General features: G+C 31.1%; 2 long non-coding RNA genes across 12 annotated transcripts in view; both read right to left on the reverse strand.

The window, feature by feature from the left end:
• The window catches only part of LOC127735369 (uncharacterized), a 187876-nt gene that overhangs the window by 87126 nt on the left and 76813 nt on the right, over positions 1-23937 (reverse strand). For all 11 annotated transcript variants that reach the window (XR_007998369.1, XR_007998362.1, XR_007998367.1 and 8 more), the window contains one exon: positions 4703-4762. This is a non-coding gene — a long non-coding RNA (uncharacterized LOC127735369). The remainder of the gene's footprint in view (positions 1-4702; positions 4763-23937) is intronic.
• LOC127735370 (uncharacterized) lies at positions 10041-22387 on the reverse strand. Its single transcript, XR_007998370.1, has 5 exons — positions 22290-22387; positions 16677-17022; positions 14845-14865; positions 13102-13641; positions 10041-11665 (listed from the first exon to the last, which is right to left on the reverse strand). It is a non-coding gene; the product is annotated as an uncharacterized LOC127735370 (long non-coding RNA).

Genomic DNA, 23937 nt, shown 5'->3' on the forward strand with positions numbered 1-23937 from the left:
GACGATCATTTCGGAGGATCTGTTGCTTTCTTGCAGAAATGTAGGTCACATTATCAAATGCACCTATATTTGCTCACATATGTATCGTATTCATTGTGTGGAAATGCAGGTTTAAATATTTAATAACATTTAGTCGGAAATACCTGCTACTAAAAGCGCCGAACAATTTCTCGTTCCGCTTCTGTTAATTATTTTCGATCAGATTTTTTAACACGATTTCTGAAGTTTTCCTCGAATTGCAGATACAATACCGGTATTGAATGTTTATTTGCTATTGCGGTTTGTTTGTTTTAAAGGTTTAAATACAATTCACAAAACAGTTAGTTTTGTTTAAATGCATTTACAACTTCTTGCTTGAAAATTCTTGTTTACATACATATTTTGACGATTATTTTGGGGTGATCTGTTGCCTTATTACGGAAATGTAAGCCACAACTTCCAATGCATCTATATTTGCTCAAATATTCTTCACAATTATTGTCTAAACATTCAGGTTTATATATTTATATTTATTATATTATAAATAAAGGTAAGTCGGAACTACCTGCTTCTAAAAGAGCCGAACAATTTGTCGTTCCATTTCGGTCATATTTTTTTATCACGATTTCTAATTTTTTGTCCAGTATTAAATCAAAAACTAGTATAGTATGTTTAAATGCTTTTGCGTTTTATTTGTTTTAAACGTGGAATAAATAAACGATACTTTTTTGTTTTATTGTAACTCAAAATCTCACAAGTTAGATACTTTTGCTAAAATGAATTTATCAATTTTTGTCTAAAGATTTTTGTTTACATATTTTTTGACGGTCAATAAAAAGTACCTATTGTTTTTAAAAAAACTGTAAGCCACAATTTTCGGCGCAGCTTTCTTTGCTTAAATATTTTCCAATTATTGTCTGCAAATGCAGGTTAAAATAAAATATTGGGCGATCAGTCGGAAACACATGTTGCTAAAACCGCACAACAACTTGTCGTTCCGCTTCTTTCAATTATTTATCAATAATTTTTTACACGATTTCTGAAGTTATCTTCCAATTGCAGATAACATACTTGTATTGTTAAACCGTTTTAATTGCTTTTGCATTTAATTTGTTATAAAAGTAAAAATATAAAACACAAAACAGTTTTGTTAAAATGCATTTATAAATTTTTGCCTTAAAAATTCTTGTTTACATGTTTGCTGACGATCATTTCGGAGGATCTGTTGCTTTCTACGAGTAATGTAAGCCACAACATCCAATGCACCTATAATTGCTCACATATTTATCGTATTCATTGTCCGGAAATGCAGGTTTATATATTCTATAACGCTTAGTCGGAAATGCCTGCTGCTAAAAGCGCCGAAGAATTTGTCGTTCCGCTTTTGTCAATTATTTTCGGTCATATGTTTTTACACTATTTCTATAGTTTCCCAAAAATTGCAGATACAATACTGGTATTGTATGTTTGATTGCTTTTGCAATTTTTTTGTTTTAAAGATTTCAAGACAACTCATAAACCAGTTAGTTTCGTTAAAATGTATTTACAAATTTTTGCATGAAAATTCTTTGTTTACATATATTTTGACGATCATTTTGCGAATCTGTTGCCTTATTACAAAAATGTAAGCCACAATTTCGAATGCACCTATACCTATATTTGTTCACATGTTCTTTGCATTTATTGTCTGAAAATGCAGGTTTATATATTCAATAACGGTAAGTCGAAACTACCTGCTGCTAAAACCGACAACAATTTGTCGTTCCATTTCTGTCAATCATTTTCAGTCATATTTGTTTACACGATATCCTAAGATTTTATTCAGTAACAAATCAAAAACTGGTATAGTAAGTTTCAGTGCTTTTGCTTTTTATTTGTTTTGACGTTAAAAAACACCTCACAAGATAGATATTTGTGCTAAAATTGATTTATCAGTTGTTGTCTAAAAAAGTTTTTATTTACATATTTTTTGACGGTCAATTAAAGCACCTATTGTTTTTTAATAAAAAATGTAAGCCACAACTTCTAATGTAGCTATCTTTGCTCAAATATTTTCCCATTTATTGTCTGCAAATGCAGGTTTATATACTTTTGGGCGAGCAGTCGGAAATACATGTTGCTAGAAGTGCTAAACAATTTGTCGTTCCTCTTCTTTTAATAATTTTTCGATAATTTTTTTACATGATTTCTGAAGTTTTCCTCCAAATGCAGATAAAATTCGGGTATTGTATGTTTAATTGCTTTTGCATTTTTATTGTTATAAACATTAAAATACAACTCACAAAACAGTAAGTTTTGTTAAAATGCATTTACAAACTTTTGGTTAAAACTTCTTGTTTGCATATTTTCTGACGATCATTTCGGAGGATCTGTTGCTTTCAAGAAGAAATGTAAGCTACACTATCAACTGCACCTATATTTGCTCACATATTTATCGTATTCATTGTTTGGAAATGCAGGTTTATATATTCAATAATATTTAGTCTGAAATACCTGCTGCTAAAAGCGCTGAACAATTTGTCGTTTCGCTTCTGTCAATTATTTTTCGGTCAGTTTTTTAACACGATTTCTGAAGTTTTACAATACTGCTATTGAATGTTTATTTACTTTTTTGATTGATTGGTTTAAAGGTTCATATACAATTCACAAAACAGTTAGTTTTGTTAAATTGCATTTACAACTACATATTTTTTTTACGTTCAATTCAGGCGACCTGTTTCTAAACTGTGAGCTAAATTTTCAACGCATCCATTTTTGCTGAAAACGTTTCAAATTTACTGTCTAATGATGCAGGTTTACATATTGTCTGTCAGTTAGCCGGTAATACCTGTTGCTGAAAGCGCAAAACAATACGTCATTCCGTTTCTCTCAATTATTGGCGGTCATACTTGTTACACGATTTCCAAAGTTTTTTCGGGTTGCTGATCAAAAATTGATTGCGTATATTAAAATGCATTTGTGTTTTTTTACACTAATTCTTGTTAACATATTTTATGACAATCAATTCAAGGGACCCATTGTTTATAAAAGCACTATAAGACACATAGTACAATGCAGCTATATTTGATCGACTATTTTCCCATTTATTGTCTGCAAATGCAGGTTAACTTATTTTTTTGGCGATCAGTCGGAAAAACAGGCTGATAAAAGCGCAGAACAATCTGTATTTCCGCTTCTGTTGATTATTTTCAGTTTATTTTAACACGATTTCTGAAGTTTTCCTCGAATTGCAGATAAAATACTGGTATTGCATATATAATTGCTTTTTGCGTTTTATGTGTTTTAAACGTTAAAATACAACTCACAAAACAGTTAGTTTTGTTAAAACGGTTTACCACTTTTTGCTTGAAAATTCTTGTTACAAATTTCTGACAATCATTTTGGAGGATCTGTGCTTTATAACGATATTTAAGCAAGCCACAACCTGTGCTAAAAGCGCTGAGCAATTTGTCGTTCCGCTTCTGTCAACGTTTTCGTTCATACTTTTTACACGATTTCTGAAATTTTCCTCGAATTGCAGATGAAATATTGGTATTGTATGTACAAATTGCTTTTGCGTTTGATTTTTTCTCACATTAAAATGAAAGTCACAAAACATTTATTTTTGTTAAATTGCTTTTCCAAATTTTTGGTAGAAAATTCTTGTTTACCACTTTTCTGACTATCTTTTAGAAGGGTCTGTTGCTTTATAACAGAAATGTAAGCCACAACTTCCAATACACTAACATTTATTTTTTTCACATTTATTGTCTGAAAACGATTGTTTATATATTCTATAACGGTATACCTGCTATTAAAAAAAATGAACAATTTGTCGCTTCGCTTCTGTCAATATATTTTGGTCATAATATTTTAGACGATTTCTGAAGTTTTCCTCGAATTGCAGATAAAATACTGGTATTGTATGTTTAAATGCTGTTGCCTTTTATTTGTTGGAAACGTTTAATTACAACTCACAAAACAGTTGGTTTTGTTAAAATGTGTTTCCAAATATTTGTTTGAAAATTCTTGTTTTTATATATTGTCTTTTCTGACTATCTTTTTTGAAGGATATGTTCCTTTATAACAGAATTGTAAGCCACCACTTCCAGTGTACCTATATTTGCTCACATATTGTTTGCATTTTTTGTCTGAAAATGCAGGTTATATATTTTATAACGATTAGACATGCTCCTTAAAGCGCTGAAGAATTTTTCATCCCGCCTCTGTCATTTATTTTTCTTATTTTTTTTACACGATTACCTTAGCACTATTGAGTTACAGATTAAAAACTGGTATCGTATGTTCAATTGCTTTTGTTTTTCATTACGTTTTTTTACGTTAAAATAAAACTCACAATCCGCATAATTTTGCTCAAATGGAGGTACAAATTTTTGTCCGAAATTTCTTGTTTTCCATTTTTTTTTTACGTTTATTTCGGGGGACCTGTTGTTTAAAAAAAATCTTTATGCTACAACTTTCAATGCAGCTTTATTTGCCCAAAAAGTTTTGCCCATATAGTATTAAAATATTAAAATTGTATGTTTACATTTTATTTTGGCGGTGAGTCGGAAACACCTGTTGTTAAAAGCGCTGAACAGTTTGTAGTTCCGCTTCTGTTAATTATTTTTGTTCATATTTGTAAAACGAATTCTTTCTTAGAATGCAAATAAAATACTGGCATTTTATTTGTTTTAAAATGTTAAAATACAACTCACAAAACAGTACATTTACAAATTTTTACCTGATAATTCTTCATTACATGTCTTCTGACGATCTTTTTTGAGGATCTGTGGCTTCGTAACTGAAATGTTAACCATAATATGCAATGCATTTATAATTTCTAACATATTTAACGCATTTATTATCTGAAAATGCAGGTATACGTATTTTATTACGATAAGTCGGAAATAAATGCTGCTAAAAGCGCTGAACAATTTGTCGTTTCGCTTCTGTCAATTATTAGGGTCATATTTTTTACACGATTTCTGAAGCTATAATCGAGTTGCTGTTCAGAAACTGGTATAGTATGTTTAATTGCTTTTGCGTTTTATTTGTTTTTACGGTTATATACACCTCACATAAAGTAAGTTTTGTTTTTAGGAAAAAACAGATTTTTGCTTGAAAATTCTTGTTTACACAATTCTACCAGTCAATTTGGAGGATCTGTTGCTTTTCAACACCATGTAAGCCACAACTTGCAATGCAGCCAAATTTTCTCAATTATAATGCCATTTTATTGCCTGGAAAATTAGTTTTGCATATGTTCTGGCGGTCAATCGGGAATACATGTCATAAAAGCGCTGCACAATTTGTCGTTCCGTTTCTGTCAATTATTTTTCGGACTTTGTTTTTACCGGAGTTTAGAAGCTATTCTCGATTTCAGATGACCAGAAACTGGTATAGCATGTTTAATTTTTTTGTGTATCACGGTAAAATGCAACTTACAAAACACTTATTTTAAAAATGAATTTACAAATTTTGTGTTAATACTTATTTACATATTTTTTTACGTTCTTTTCTGTTGTTTAAAAAAACTGAGCTACGAGTTTCAATGCAACTATATATGCTCCAATATTTTCCTTGATATTGTTTGAAAAAATGTAGGTTTACGCTTTTGTTGGCGGTTAGTTGGAAATAACTGTTCCTTATAGCGATAAACACATTAACGTTCCTTTTCTGCCAATCATTTTCGGTCATATTTTTTACGCGATTTTCTGAAGTTTTACTCGAATGAAAATATTTATAGTTGCTTTTGCATTTAATTTGTTGTATACGTTAAAATACAACTGACAAAACAGTTAGTTTTGATCAAATGCATCTACAAATTTTTGTCTGAAAAGTCTTGTTAACATATTTTCTGATGTATAAAGCTACTTAAGTTCAGATTTTTTCCGAATGGACGGATTTTTCTACATGTTCTACGATAAATTAGGACTATGATTGGATATCTTAACTTATGTGATTTTATGCATATCAGTCATGTTGTTTAGAACTGTACTATACAACTTCCAATGCAGATATATTTACTCACATGTTTTATCATTTATTGCCTGAAAATGTAAGTTAACATATTTTCTGGCTATTAGTCGGAAATACTTGCTCTTTATTGTGTTGATGAAATTGTCGTATTGTTTTTGTCAGTTATTTTTTTAAACGATTTCTGAAGTTTTGGTCTAATTGCAAATTATAAAAAAATGGTTTAGTATGTATAATTGGTTTGCGTTTTATTTTTTTTTTATACGTACAACTCACACAATATTTAGTTTTGATACAGTGCATAGGAAAATTTTTGTCTGAAAAGTCTTGTTAACATATTTTCTGACGCTTAATTTGTGGGACCTGTTGTTTAAAAGAAAAACTGTACGCAACAACTTCCAATGAAGCTATATTTGCTCACATAAATTTTTCGCATATGTCTGAAAATGTAAGTTGACATATTTTCTGGGTATGAGTCGAAACAAACTGTTCTTCATTGCGTTTAAAAAACTGTCGTTATGTTTCTGTCAATCATTTTCGGTCATATTTTTCAATATTGATTAATACATAATCTTTTGATCAGTCTAATTGAGGTCTGGAGCTGGCAAAGCAGTAACTGAGTAGTCCTTTGTTGATTTATATTGATCATTGCCGTTTTGCTTAGTTTCTTCTGTTACCTATTCTAATATCGGACTCGGACTTCTTCTTAACTGAGTGTTACTGTGTGAATTGCTGTGTGTTTGTTTATTCCAAATTAGCTAGAGCTATAGGGGTGAATTTATATCTCACAAAACATGTTTAACCCCGTTGCATGTATGCGCATTTATATCTTTCGTAGTTAAGTGTGAACTAGTATACATCATTGTTAAGGGGCCAGATAAATTCCACCTGCGGTTGAGGGATTCTTGCTGCGTTGAAGACCCATTGGTGGCCTTCGGCTGTGTTCTGCTTTTTGATATGGTTGTTGTCTCTTTGACACATTCCCCGTTTTCGTTATCATTCTATAATTATTTTTGCGTTTTATTTGTTTTATATGTTAAAAAACATTTCACTACACAGTTAGTTTGGCTAAAATACATTTAAGAATTTTTGCTTGAAAGTTCTTGGTTACACATTTCTGACAGTCAGTTTGGAGGAGATGTTGCTTTTCCATGCCATGTAAGGCACATCATCCAATGCCGCTAAATTTGCTCAATTATGGCGCCATTTTATTGTCTGAAAAAGCAGTTGTGCATATTTTCTGGTGTTCAGTCGGAATCACATCTTGATATAAGCGCTGAACAATTTGTCGTTCAGTAACTGTCAATTATTTTTCGGTCATTATTTTAACACGATCTCTTAATTTTTTTATCGAGTTGCAGATCAAAAACTGGTATAGTATTTTTGAATCCTTTGGTGTTTTATTTGGTTTTTTTTTATTTGCGTTTAAATAAAACTTACAGGACACTTAATTTTGCCAAAATGAATTTACCAATTTTTGTCTCCAACTTCTTGTTAACATATTTTTTGACGTTCAATTCGGGAGACCTGTTGTTTAAAAAAATCTGTTATTAAAGGAAACTTTCAAAAATCGGGACCGAAAATAATTGACAGAAGCGAAACGAAAAATTGTTCAGCGCTAATAGCAACAAGTATTTCCGACTAATCCCGAAAAAAATATGCAAACCTGCATTTTCAGACAATAAATGCAAAAAATATGTCAGCAAAAAAGGCTGCATTAGAAGTTATTTCTTATAGTTCATTTTTAAACAACAGGTCCAACAGATTGACCGTTAGAAAATCTGTACACAATACTTTTCTGACAAAGACGTGTAAATCCATTTTAGCAAAATAAACTGTATTTTAAGTTTTATTTTTAAGCAAAAAAAAACAAATAAAACGCAAAAGCAAATTACGCAAACTATAACAGTTGTTTTTCTTTTATTCCATGAAGACTTAAGAAAAAGTGTAAACAAATATGACAGTAAAATAATTGACAGAAACGGAACGACGAATTGTTCGGCGCTTTTTTCACCGGGTATTTCCGACTATCTACTAGAAAAAATGCAAGCTGCATGTTCAGACAAAACGATGGCAAAACATTTTAGCTGCATTGAAAGTTGCGGCTTACATTTTTGTTGAAAAGCAACGGATCCTCCAAAATGACCGTCAGAAAATTTATAATCAAGTATTTTTAAGCAAAACATTTGTAATGCATTTTAGTTAAACTAACTGTTGTGATTTGTATTTAAACGTATATAACCAAAAAATATTATACATATTCCACCAATTTTTGTAAGTGCTTTTCGGAGAATACTTCAGAAGGCGTATAAAAATAATGACTGAAACGGAACGACGCTATGTTCAGCGCTTTTATCAACAGGCATATTCGACTAAGTGCCAGAAAACATCCCAAACAACCTGCATTTTTGACAATAAATGAGAAAATTATCCTAGCAAATTTAGCTGCATTCTAAGTTGTAGCTTACATATTTTTTTTAACAACAAGCCCCCAAATTGAACGGAAAAAATATGTTTACAAAATTTTAAGACAGAACTTTGTAAATCCTTTCTAGTTAATTTTAGTGTATTGTGATTTATTTTAAAAAAAAACAACACAAAAGCAATTAAAAATACGATACCAGTTTTTGATCATCTGCACTCGAGTGAAACTGAAAATGTGTAAAACAAATCTGACCGAAAATAGTTGACAGAAACGGAACGCCAACTGGATCAGCGCTTTTACAACAGGTATTACCGACTCACCGCCAGAAAATATTTAACACTGCATTTTCAGACAATGCATGTCAAGATTATTGAACAAATATAGCTGCATTAGAAGCTGTGGCTTACATTTTGTTTAAAAACCAACAGATCCTCCAAATTAACAGTCAGAAAATCTGTAAACAACAACTTTCAAGCAAAATACTTTGTTAATGCATTTAAGAAAAACTAACTGTTTTGTGAGTTTTAATTTCACTTTTAAACAATTAAAACACAAATGCAATTACTGATACTGTAATATTTTGTATCTGCAATTCGATTAAAACATCAGAAATCGTGTAAAAACATGACCGAAAATACAACTCATTAGACACTTAATCTTGCTAGTACATTGTTAAGCCATTTGAACAGCAAAAAATAACGGCATTGTGCATAATTCTTTTAATTGTTGATCCTAAATTTTTGAATTGCATTATAATTTACATCAGGTCTTCAACGCTTGTGTTTGACTTGAGCATCAGTGAAGAGACATTGATTGTCGAAATGCGTATCTGGTGCAGTAAAATTAGTAATTTTTAATGTTATTACTACCCCTGGATCAATACCTCTCCTGATGGACTGTTGGTCTCTTGTGATATCACCAGCCAAGTACAAAATGTTTCGGTACTTCAAGCAAGTACAGATATCTACTGAATTGGATGTTATCAAATTTCGAAATCATTTAAAATCAAGGAACTGTCTCTCTCATGGATTGCTCTTTTTGATTCCTTGTCTAGGTTTGGCTTTCCTTTCGGTCGTTATTGGTTTTATCAGATCTTTGACGTTTTTGTTGTACATTGGACTTTTATATAACTTGGCCTCGTGCATCACTGACGAGACATTGAAAGTCGAAATGTGCATCTGTTGCAGTGAAATATGTACCGTTTATGTGATATATTTTCTGTACCGGTTTGTTACATTTGAATCAACAACAAATAGGTCGGGCATCACTCGTTTTGTTAACTTTTACGTTACACTGACTGTAATACTGTGTTTCCTCTATGCCATTGTACAGGTATATTTGTTTATAGTAGTCTTAAATTTTATCTTTTATGTGATGTCTTTGTATAGCATACTTTTAACCACAATCCCCTTCTCTTTTCCTCGATTTTGGCATCACCAAACAGTATCACGACAAGTGCCACTAGCAGAACAGGATCTGCTTATCCTCCAGGTGCTACTGAGAATCACACCAATTTTTGTTGTTTTTTCTTGGCTAAGACTTTTCTTTTGGTGAAGTGTTTTATGAACTTGTTTGCTTTTTTTTGTCGTTTTTTGCAATGATATTTTCATCTTCTCTCTCTCGATATCGAGTTTTGAATTTTGTTTTTTGAATAAGTATATTTGGGAACACTTATCTTAACTTTTATTTATCTTTTTTCTGTTGAAGAAATAAAGAATTTCTTTTTTCTTTGATAAATACAACAGTAATCTGAAAAGAATACGTATGGTTTTTCGTTTTATGTATCAAGCTTTTCAATATTTTTATCCGTTGCACAAAATTCAGTGACTTTTATTTTCTTAAACCATTTTACAATTCACCGTTTCAAAATACAAAGGACTATGGATAATTTCATTGTTGTTACCCCAAAATTGAAATAACGTCAATCAATTAATTCACCTTCCGTTGTTTATGACGTTAACAACATATTGCAATGTTTTGGTGTACGACATGAAGTACCAAGAAGGCATTAGATTCTTAAACGGGGACTTGATTGCCTATTATATTCTCCCTCACTACGTCCGTCTAAATATAAAATAATTATATTATATGTCCTAGACAAAAAAGATCCAATGTAAGACCGTGTTCACACCAAAACATCGCGTACTGTAAACCTGTTTATAATAAGTTTCATGTAATGAACATTGGTTTCACATAAAATTTGTTCTCATCTGTACGTTGGTGTTGATTACCTGTACATGATAATTGTTAACACAAGTTAAAAGAAAAATAACAAAATACTGAACGCTGATTCTAAACGGAAAGTCCCTAAGCAAATGGCAAATTCAAAAGCTCAAACACATTAAACGAATGGATAACAACTGTTATATTCCTGACTTGGTACAGGCATTTTCTTATGTAGAAAATGGTGGATTAAACCTGGTTTTATAGCTAGCTAAATCTCTCACTTGTATGACAGTCGCATAAATAATATAGATACATATATAAGATACATTGTTGGAACTCCAATATTTTGAGGGAAAACTGGAGTGAATTGTGAAAAATTGTTTGATTCCATTGAAAATGAAGGGCAAGGGGATTCATAATGGAGTTTAAAATTTTTTCCTATATATGTTATTATAAAAAAAAGTTGTTTTTTTAAAGTCATAAAAAAACTGTTTGTCCCACGAAAATAAATGGTCGGTACCTTTAGGGAATCCCAAGAGACCATATTTCTAGTCACCAGTCACCATGGGTAATTTTAGAAATGAACATTCTTGACTGCGCAAGTCCAGAATATTTATTTAAAAACCTGTTTTGAATAGTTTGTGCTATTTTAGGCAGGACATTGCAAGAAATAATTGTGTTCCAAGCTTGAAAATTATTGTTCGCACTAAATAAATAAGCCCTGTAAAACAGGTGTAAAATAAATATTCCATCAGCAAAAAATCCCCCTCTGACTGAAAATCAAATGGTCAACAAAAACTATTTAAAGTTAATCATGCAAGCATTTATTATTGAGATTTTTTTTTTTTTTTTTACATAAAGATAATAATTTTTATTCAATATATGTAACTTCTTTAAATATTCAGTGATAAAATCCACACTCTTAATATCCTGTTTTATGTACGATTAACTCCCACAAGGTCTACATTGACTATCGACTGCATGTAGTCAAAACCTAATTTAAACTACATGTAAACATTTATTTTCAAAAATAACAACGTAATAAATTTAGTTGAAGTTTTGAGAATACTTACGCCACACGGACTTTTCCTCAAAGAAAACACGGCCTGCGTGTACTACTCAAAATAACCTTCAATACTACATTTTATACATATCAAATACAACACAGTATTATATCTAGTAATAATAACGCGAATTATTAATACAAGAACTCATTGATTTACACGTGTGTGAATAAACGTTTCTCTTCTTGATGCTATAAAGAAAATTGATTGTAGGATTTAACTGCACTGGATTAAGTACATACAAATGGTCACATATAGATATTAATTAACGAATAACGAACGAAATTTCACTACCTTAATGTGAACATTTTTTTTCAAAACGATCAATTGGAAATACGTTTTCATAAAAACGTGTAACCGATTTGCTTCAGATCTGGTCATGGTATTCTACGATTTCAAAAACTTTCCTCCATTTAAGATAAACATAAACTAGTTTATAATCTAACATTGTGTTTTCCTTTTTGTTTTTTGCTATGTCACGTAAAAAATGCATTTTTGTTGCTTTTTTAAGTATTATTAATTTAATTCTCTAAAAGCAGGCTAGTCATATTTATCTTATTTGTTTTTCGTAAATTGTTTTGTTATAAATAAGGCCGTTATTTTTCTCAATTGAATTGTTTATATTTTTCATGGCAGTGCCTGACTGTACGGCATGGGTGATTCTAATTGTTGAATGCCGTACAATGGCCAATAATTGCTTACATCCGCTTCCTTTTAACTTTTGTGGGTAGTTGTCTCATTGGCAATCATACCACTTCTCCTCATTTTTATAGTTTAGTTGGTGCTACCTTTCATTTCACTTTAATTTGCTGTTTCTAAAAGCAAGTACAGTTGAAAAAACCACAAGAACTGAAATTGTCTTCTGTTTCATATCTCATAAATATATATGAATGAAGATGGCAGAGGAAAATAACGTATTTAAAACAAATTTCTAAAGTCATTTTTCCCCTATTTTCATCTATACATTTTCATAATATACAATGAACAATGCAGCTATATTTGATAAAACTACTGTCACACTGTACTGTTTGAAACTGTTTGCATATTTCTAGGAGGTAATTGAAAATATATATGATTTTGTACCGCAATGGTCGTTCTAAACCCATGTATCACGCTGAAGTACGATAGAATGACGCTGAAATTCGGAATTAATCACGCTGAAATGAAATGGTGTCATTGTGATGCCATCTTTTTTATAGCTACACCAAAATCCGTTGGTGTTCAAGCTGAAGTGTGATGTATAACGTTTATTATATTTGTAATGTTTTTCATGTTCCTATGTCGATGTAGAAGTCAATTGTTGTTAAAAGCAGCTTTTCATGCGTTTAAGTAAATCGTCGAGATTATGCAGAGGAATTAACTAGGACGTATCATTTACCATGAAACTATAACTCAGGACATACATAATATCAAGTATATTCTTGTTTCTCAAATGTTAAAGAAAAACCAAATGTTCAAAAGATGTACATTATAAAATAAATGAAACTATTGTATTAGCAGTATACTTACAGTAGACAAAGGCATTGTAAACAATGAACTTCTAAGAGAGTTGTAATCCAAAGTTCCAAAATACAGAATTCCTTTGCCCATCAATTAAAAGAAGAATTTCATGTAATGAATGGATGAAGTTGTGGACTATGCAAGAAAATTCGTAAAGTGCGAGTCAGATGGTCAAAAACTGGACACTTTATCTAAAGGGATTAAAGCTGATCGGTGATGCATTCAGAAGCACATTGAAAATCTACGATGTACAATGAACACGCGGGTTTTTAACACTTTTAAGACGCCAGAGGATGTGGATGCCTCATCTACGCGACAAATAATATGTTGTTCCACCAAAAAAAGTCTGAAATATTACCATTTTCATATGATTCACTAAAGAATTGGAATTCACAGCAAAACTTCGAATCTCACATATATCCATCACATATACATCATTCATAAAAGATGGGATTTAGAAATCACAAATCCGTTCTTCTCTCCTTTGGTAATAACACAACAAAGGATGATAACCATTTTTTAGATCAGATTCCTAAACATCACACAAACCTATAAAGAAAGATTAAAAGCGATTCGATTAAAACTTCAGAAATCGTGTTAAAAGATATGATAAAAAAAATACAACTCTTAAGACACTTTATCTTGCTTATACATTGTAAAGCAATTTGAATAGCAAAAAATAACGGCATTGTGAATAATTCTCTACAATGGTGATCCTAAATTTTTAAATTGCTATATGATTTACATCAGCTCTTTGACGATTGTGTTTGACTCGAGCATCAATGAAGAGACATTGATTGTCGAAATGCGCATCTGGTGTAGTAAAATTGGTATTCACAATGTTATTACTACAACTGGAAATACCTCTACTGGTGGACTATTGGTCTCTTATGATATCTTCAGCCAAGTGCACAGTGATTCGGTTCTACGTGAAAGTATGGATATTGTTATATCTACTGAATTTGTTGTAATATTTACTGAGCCTGTTGTTATATTTACTGAATTTGTTGCTATATCTACTGAATTTGATGGTATTAAATTTCGAAATCATTAAAATCAAGGAAATATCTCTCTTATGCATAGCACTACTTTATTTCTTTTTCGGGTTTGATTTTCCTTTCGGTCGTTATTGGTTTTATTAGCTCTTTGACGTTTGTGTTATACATTGGACTTTTTATATAGTTTAGCCTCGTGCATCACTGGCGAGACATTGAAAATCGTATTGTGGATCTGGTGCAGGGAAATGTGTACCGTTAATGTGATTATACATTATTTTCTGTACAAGTTTGTTACATTTGAATCATTAGCAAATAGGTCGGGCATCACTCGTTTTGTTAACTTTACGTTACACTGACTGAACTACTGTGGTTCCGCGATGCCGTTGTACAGGTAAGTATGTTTGATGCAGCCTAAAATTTTATCTTTATTGTAGAGTCTTTGCTAGCATACTTTTAACCACAATCCCCTTCTCTTTTCCTCGATTATGACATCACCAAACAGTATCATGACAAATGCCACTAGTAGAACAGGTTCTGCTTATCCTTTGGGGCTACTTCGATCACACCAGTTTTTATTTGTTTCTCTTGACTAAGACGTCATTTTTTGTGAAGTGTTTCATGAACTTGTTTGTCTGTTTGTCATCATAAGTTTTGGTACAATGATGTTTCCATCTTCTCTCTCGATATCTAGTTTTGAATGTCCCCTTTTTATATGCCACATTTTGTGTTAGCAAGTATATTTGAGAACACTTACCTCAACTTTCATCTTTTTTCTCTTGAATATATAAAGATTTTTTTAATAAATACAACAGTAATCTGAATAAAATTACATATGGTTAGGAATGTTTTTTTTCGGTATGTATTTTAAGCTTTTCGGCATTTTTATTCGTTGTAAAAAATGCAGGGACATTTCATTTTCTTGGACCATTTTACAATTCGCCGTTTCAGAATTCTAAGGGTTATGATTGATTTCATTGTTGTTACCCCAAAATTGAAATAACTTCATTCAATTAATTCAAGTCCCGTTGTTTGTGATGTTAACAACCTATTGCAATGTTTTAGTGTACGACATGTATTACTTAGAAGGCACCATATTCTGAAGCTGTGTTTTGATTGTCTGTCATATTCTCCGTCACAACGTCCATCCAAATATAAAATAATTATATCATATGACCTAAACAAAAAGATCCAATTGAAGTTTACTCCTCAGAATAACCTTATATACTACAGTTAATACACATCAAATACAACACAGTATAACACTAATTGTCAATGAAATTACTAATTGAATTATGCGTGTATAAACGTGTCTCTTCTTGACACTATAGCGAAAGTTGATGGTCAGATATAACTGCACGGGATTAAATACATACGGATGGTCACATGTTATGAATATTAATTAACGAAAAACGAACGAAATTTTACTACCTTAATGTGAACATTTTTTCAAAACGATGAATTGGAAATACGTTTTCATAAAAGCGTGTAACCGATTTGCTTCAGACTTGGTCATGATTTCAAAAACTTTCCTCCATTTAAGATAAATATAAAATAGTTTATAATGTAACATTGTGTTTGCCTTTTGTTTTTGTTTTTGCTATTTCACGTAAAAAATGCATTTTTGTTGCATTTTTACGTATAATTAATTCTCTAAATGCAGGCTAGTCCTATTTGTCTTATTTGTTTTTCGTAAATTGTTTTGATATGAACAAGGCCGTTACTTTTCTTAATTAAATAGTTTTATATTTATTCTTTGTTAAAGGCCGTACGATGGCCGATAATAGCCTACATCCACTGCATTTCAATTTTGGTGGATAGTTGTCTCATTGACAATCATACCACTTCTCCTTATTTTCATAGTTTATTTGGTGCTACCTTTCATTTCATCTTAATTTGCCATTTCTAAAAATAAAGGTAGTACATTTGAAAAGACTCAACAGAACTGAAATTGTCTGCTGTTTCTAATCTCATAAATATAAATGAATGAAAATGGCTTAAGAAAATACCATAATTAATAAAAATTTCTAAAGTTATGTTTCCCCTATTTTCGTTTATACACTGTCATAATTTACAATTCACAATGCAGCCATATTTGCTAAACTGCTGTCACAGTGTATTGTTTTTACCTGTCTGCATATTTTTAAATGGTAATTGAAAATATATATGACTCTGGACTGCAATGGTCGTTTTGACCGCGACTATCACGCTGAATTATGATGGTTTGACACTAAAGTTCGGTTTTAATAACGCTGAAATAAAATGGTGGCATTGTGATACCATCTTTTTAATAGCTACACCAAAATCTGTTGGTGTTAACGCTGAAATGCGGTGTATTACATTAATTATATTTTCAATGTTTTTCAAGTTCCTATGTCGATGTGGAAGTCAATTGTTGTTAGAAGCAGCTTTTCGTGTCTTTAAGTGAATCGTCGAGAGTATGCAGAGGAATTAGATATCATTTACCATGAAACTATAACTAAGGAAGACATAATATCAAATATATTCTTGTTTCTCAAATGTTTCTATCATTTTAAAGAGATGTACATTATACGATGAATGCAACTATTGTATTAGCAGTATACTTACAGGAGAAAAAGGCTTTGTAAACAATGAACATCTAAATGAGTTGTAATCCAAAGGTACAAAATATAGAATTCTCTGGCCCATCAACAAAATACGAAGAATTTCAGGTTACGAATGGACGCAGTTTTGGACTTTGCAAGAAAATGACGAAAAGTGCGAGTGAGATGATCCCAAACTAGACACTTTATCTAAATGGATCAAGGCTGCTCGATGATGCATTTAGAAGCACATTAAAAATCTATGACGTACAATGAGCACTTGGATTTTTAACACTTTTAAGACGCCAGAGGATGTTGATGCTTTATCTTCATCTTCACAACAAATACGTTGTTGTTCCAGCAAAACAAATCTGAAACGTTATTGTTATCATTTGTTTCACTAAATATTTATAATTCACAGCAAAACTTTGAATCTCACATATATCAATCACATATACATCATTCACTAAAGATGGGATTTTAAAAATCACAAATCCGCTCTTTTCTCATTTGGTAATAACATAACGAATGATGATGAAATCTCCCGTTTTTATATTAGATTCCTACACTTCACACAAACATATAAAGACCGATTTATAGCGATGAGGTATATTCAAACAGCGGTGTCAAATCAGAAATGGATTCGTGAAATATCAAAGGCCTACTACAAAATCTGACATCATAATCTTTACATTTTGTTGTAATAGCAAAACTATTGATTTTTCTAGGCTTTACAATACTATTATCAAAGTTCAATCGAAAGTTTGAATACATCTTCTCATTAAACAGAGTATTATCTACAAAAAACGATATCGTAGATACACATTTGTTGTTTTAGGTCACGAAAAAAAAATGTATTGTTAAGAACTGTACTGATTCAAATATCAAATACATGAAGATGGTATCATCAAAATGCTGGACTTTTTGATCGACAACTGAATTCTTGTGTTAGTCGGTGTTCCTATGTGTACTTATTGTGCAACTCTGCTGCCGGACTCGTTTTTTGTAATGATATGGAGCAATTCATACAAAACTTCCCCAAAGTCAACAAAAAAGCATCTTGCAAAAACAGATACTAAAGGGGCATTCAAACTTAGAGGTCGAAAACAAACTAACAACCCATGGCAAAAAACGAAAACGACCAAAAGACATACAACAGTATAAAAAACACAACATAGAGAACTAAAAACTGAGAAACTAGAACCCTACCAAAAATCTGGTCTGATCGTAGGTGCTCCAGAAAGGTTATTTGTCTATGTCATTTAATCTTTTACTATGCCAAGTTTCATGCTTTACAAATGGTCAAAATTTCATATTGGATGATATCTTTTTATCCCGAAAAGCATGAAACTTTGCATAGTAAAAGATTAAATGACATAGAATAATTTCAGATATTGTGCAACAAAAAATATATCCGATATAAAGATGGCCGTCATAAAGTACTGTTATTACAACACTATACACTTCATGAAGTCTATCAATATGCAAGAGTTCGAATACGGTATCAAATGAAAGCCCGGGGTAGTAGCTTTATAAATGTTATTAGGTTTTTTAAGCTCCGTTGTTCACAATTCGTCTCACTTTCGAAGTATATAAATCCATGGAAAATTGGCAAAAAAACTTTAAAAAAAAATTCTTTACAAACACCAAATGTAAAATAAACAATTGATTATTTAGTGTATTATAATACGTATTGAGGAAGTGGAAATATTGGTGGAACTTTTAAGGTTTGAAGCACAATTTGTGGTCAGAATACGAGAGAATTGGGAAATAAATTTTCAGATTTGTCAAGATTTGACCTTCTTCTGCCTCTGATGACCAATCTGCTGATGCTTAAACAGTCCGAATGATCTCAATAAATAGTATAATCTTTAACCTTTAATATAGACATCAGACATTGTTAGTTTTAAGTGGATGAATACTACAAATTTTGAAAATACTACCCTAACCTCCCAAAAGTTCAACTATACACTATTAATATTACTTATGAATACTTCAACCGAAGAATGATTTGGCAAACATTTGTAATAACTTTGTACAAAATGTATTTTTGAAAACCATTCGGCCAAATTTGTGGAAAAGGGACGAATTTCGATTTTCAGACTGTTCAGATTTTCTAAAATTCTGTTTTATTTATCCTTTTTAAATAGCAATATGTATCTTATATCCAGAACTATTGGCTTTACCCAGTGGAAGAGTAGAGCAGATATTATATTTACCCTAGCGATCTGTTATCTGATCATATTAAATCTTATGAAAATGGAAAATATTCCTACGCATGCAAAATTGAGCAAACAGGAATAAAAATCATCGAATAACTGCTAAATACACCAAATGAAACAACAATTAGGTTCAAAAGAATTATAGTTATATCAAGTACATATATTTTAAGCGATCCATTTCGTTCAAAATTATTTTTGTATACAGAGAAATAAAAAAAAACGTATAATTTTGGGTAAATAAAAAAAAGTAACAAAAACACAATGTATTTGACGTCTATTATAGCATAGTGATCAATTATTTTCTCGTACCAACTTTAAATTGAAAAGCAAACAAATCACCCCTTACCATTGCAAATTTGAGCAAAAATATAAAAATGTGACTTATCATGATTTATATGAAATATGCTTATTTTAAGCAATATAGATTTTTACGCCATTTTTGTACTCACAGGGTTTAGTAAATGGACCTACTTTTTTTTGCTTTTTTTTTTATCTTCATGGGAAGTTAATGTGTTAATATTGAATGGGATGTCCTTGATTTGAAACCATTTTCAGTCAAATATATACATTTTTGCTCAAATTTGCATTGGGTAGGGGTAATGTTTTCCTTCTAAATAAAATATGTTTGACATCAAATTGATCCCCTAGGCTCATAAGAAATGAATTAGTTTTGATGTTATAAGTATAATAAAAACTTCGAGGAAGATGGATAAAAATGAAAAATATTGAATATGTCTGTATTTGACATGAATACAAGTAATCTGAAAGAAATCATCGTCTTGATATGTGATATTAACCCTTCAATTGTCTAATGTTTGCGTTTTTTTAGTCAGATTTGCTAGAAGTAGAAGTAATATTTTCCATTTCCATAATTTTGCACAAGAAAATGATAGATAGCTGGGGTTCATTAGATGTCAATACATTGTTGCATGGAAGATAGCCTAACATTTTAAGTAGACATATATATCATCTTTTTTTTTATTTCAAAATGACAAAACAAGTCTGAAAAATCTGTAAATCCGAAATTTTTCTTCTCTTTCAAAACTGAAGCTACGGACATGGCATATGGCAAACCAGAAGGTCGAATATACCAGATTATTATTTAGTTGAATGAATAAAGGTGTTCATTGTTTGAAATTCACTGTTTTCAGTTGAAATTTGTTTGAGTAGGGGTAATATGTTCAATATTTTAAGGTTTTACACTATCAAAATTAGCTAGTTCTGTTGTTCATCGATATTCTATGGAATTATGAACATCAAGTTTATGATTGGTAAAAAAAAACCGCAAAACATGGTTAAATATTTGAATATCTTCAAATTTTAAATTTTGTCTTCATCCTAGTTTACTGACTACAAATATTGCTTCAAACAAGTCAAATAGCTGCTAAATATATTCAGTGTAACAATAACATCACAATAAATCAAATTTTTAATTACTATTTATATCTTATTTGTTGTGAATAACGAATACACGTTTGTTTACATTCTTCATGATGTCGGTGGGGATATTTCAATCATGAGAAGAATTGTAACCAACAAAGCTGAAATCCTAATAATATTTAGAAAACTAATACCTTGGGATTTCGTTTGATACCATACTTGAATATGTAATGAACTCTTGCACATTGTTAGACAACATCAAGTGTATTTTTTTGCGTGGCTCGGTAGCCAAAAATGTTTTAGCATCATATATCTAACAATCAATTGGAAATACCTGTTGGTAACTGGGCTGAACAATTTTATTTTCAGATTTAGGCAATATTTTCGAAGATTTATGACAATTTCATCAATTTAAAATAAAAAGATACAGGTATCGAGTTTAACATTGCTTTTGCGTTTCATTCGTTTGTTTACCTGAAATATAAAAAAAGAACACAAACTTGTCGTTTTAATTTTTTCACCGATGCTGTCATAATGAAAGCTTGTATTATTGATGCCTCATAACATCTGTTCTTAAAATGCTTTGTTTGAATAAAAAATAAAATAAAATAAACTGCTTCGCCGAGCGCAGCTGGATACGACCGCAGAGGTCCAACCCTGAACAGTTGGGGCAAAAATGGACACAATATTCAAGCTTAAATATTTGACACATTATAGGTTTCTGACACAGAATAAATGTAATCAAAGAACTTGAAATTGGTTATATGATTTGAATTTATATTCCATTGAGGATTTCTTGCTGTTATGCAATACTTAGTAAATCTGTTTTCAGACTATATACAAAGAATTAGCAAAATAATTGACAATTTCTTAAATCTTGAGGAAAAAATTACCCCCCCCCCCCCAAAAAAAATTGTTTTAACCCCCCCCCCCCCTCCTCCAAAAAAAAAGATTTGAAGAAGTTTTCTTTTTGTAAAATGCGGTACAATTTAAGAGACATCCATACACTTAAACACAAGTTATTGTTTAAAAACTAGAAAAATGCTTGTACCCCTATTTTTGACATTTTTACCTATTGTGTCTGTTTGTTTTGTTCACGCATCGTTGTCAATATAATGGATGATGCGTTTGAGCTTTTGATTTTGCCATTTGATTAGGGACTTTCCTTTTTGAATTTTCCTCGGAGTTCAGTATTTTTGTGATTTTACTTTTTAGACACTTTTTGGCCCCTAATTCCTGAACGATTTGGGCAATTACCCCCAAAATGAATCCCAACCTTCTACTTGTGGTATTGAACCTTGTGTACAATTTCAGAGCAATCAAAATACTTATACACAAGTTATTGTCCTGAAACTAGAAAATGCTTATTTTGGGCCCCTTTTTGGCCCCTAATTCCTAAACGGTTGGGACAATTACCTCCAAAAACAATCCCAACCTTCCTTTTGTGGTATTGAATCTTTTAATTAAATTTCATAGATATCCATACACTTAAACTAAAGTTATTGTCCGGAAACCAAATGTCTTCGGACGACGACGGCGACGACGTGATAGCTATATACGACCGCAAAAATTTTTTGCGGTCGTATAAAAAATACCGAACTCCAAGGAAAATTCAAAACGGAAAGTCCCTTATAAAATGGTAAAATCAAAAAGTCAAACTCATCAAAATGTGAAAGACTTGTTACAAGCATTCCCTTATGTATAAAATGGTGGATTCAACTTAGTTTTATAGCGAACAAAACCTCTCACTTGTATGACAGTCAGATAGAATTCCATTATATTGACAACAATATGTGAGCAAATCAAACACAAATAATGGGTAAAAATGTCAAACATTGGGTAACAGCAGTCAACATTGTGTCCTTATCTTAATCACCATAAAAACAAACAACTATGTCAACAAAGAAAAACAAAATGGCATATAGACACTCTATAGACAAAGCACATAAGCAAAAATTATAGGAAGGAATACAAATAATTGCCATAGCACAATAACAAAATGTCATAAGATAGACTATACATTTGGTAAGACTCACCATAATTTTTATTTTAGCTCTTTATTCCCCTGGAAAATATAAACGAATGTAAATTTTAAAAGAAAATACTGTCAATCGAACAAATGTTCAACCTGTATTTTTTTGTTTTCATAAAGCTTTTCAAAAATTGTGATTAACACCAACAATGCACTTTTATATGCACGATTGATTTTATAGTGTAGTGTCTGAAACTTTGAGTTGACTTTTCTGACGGTTAAATGAAATAACTTGTTAGTAAAAGCGTTGAACCATTTTACGCTCAGATTTCGTTATTAAATTTAACAATTTAAGGAGGTATGCCTAAATATTAGATAACAAAATGTGTCTTCAATTCAACATTGCTTTTAAGCTAATTATTTGTCGCGTAGAGGTCTTCTATTTTTTACCTTCTAAATATTTTACTTCATTATTCAAAAATGCAGTTCTCTTTGCTGATTTAGGGGCAGTAGTAATTTAGGTCGGAGTTCGATATTTTTGTTATTTTACTTTTTACCGATATTTAAATCTGATAAATGTATTAAGGATCTACAATTCAGAGTAAAAAAGCCATTATTGAGGGAATTGCATAAACTCAAAAAGAGCGAAACTTGTGTCGACAAGGTAAGCACTTACTGATATGCATGTATTACCAGCCCTGGCCATCTTTAATTTGTCAGAATGTCGCAATCTGGAATATGACACGTAATCGGTAAATTTACCAAAAAGACAACTATTCTGATGACTTAATATCTAATACTGCCAAAACTTGTCGCTCAAATTTTTTTTTTTTACAATTTTTTTACTTGAAACTTAATGTTTACAGTTTCATGACTCGAAATTTAGGCATAAATAGTTTATCGATATTTAAATAATTGGAAATACCTATTTCTTTTCTATAAAAATTGGTAAATGGGTTTTTTTTACAAAAGAGAGGCGAAAAATGCCAAAGGGACATTCAAAATTTCATATTATTAATTGTTTTTGGCTTTCAACTAGCTTTCAGTAACTGCGAGTACTCTCAAATTGTACTTTCGTGTTAATTTGACCTGTTGATACAATTTGTAATGCATATTTGTTATCTAATGTTTACTTATTTAGTGTTATATCTCGTCTCACTATTTTTAATATATACAACCTTTAATAAGTGTTTTGTATGACGAAAAATTTTCACTTCTGTTCTCGTACTATGAACAAAATTATTTATTTTGTAAAAAATATTTCCGTACTCCATGTATACCTTACAACAGAATTATTTTTATTTACCTGTGTACGTTATTTTATTTGGCGGCATTTTGTCCAAGGTTATTGTTGTCTTTCTGATATTGTTTTACAATTAACCCCCATGTTTTATTAACTTTGTATTTACATTGTGTCATAGATCAAATTTATTCGTTCAGTGTATGTTCACTTGTTTTTGTTAATATGTCATTTGATTGAGTTAAGCCATTTCAATTGATATTTTACAGTGTGTCTTTCTATGTTGTGATGTTACACTATTGTTTTAGATTAGGGTGAAGGTTGGTGCCTATTAAAACGTTTAAACCCGCTGCATTTGTTTGCACCTGTCCTAAGTCAGGAACCTGATGTTCAGTGGTTGTCGTTTGTTGATGTGGTTCAAAAGTCTTTCTCGTCTTTTATATAGATTAGACTGTTGGTTTTCCTGTTTGAA

The sequence above is a fragment of the Mytilus californianus genome, unplaced genomic scaffold, assembly GCF_021869535.1.
Source record: "Mytilus californianus isolate M0D057914Y unplaced genomic scaffold, xbMytCali1.0.p SCAF_3, whole genome shotgun sequence".
Classification (NCBI taxonomy): Eukaryota; Metazoa; Mollusca; class Bivalvia; order Mytilida; family Mytilidae; genus Mytilus; species Mytilus californianus.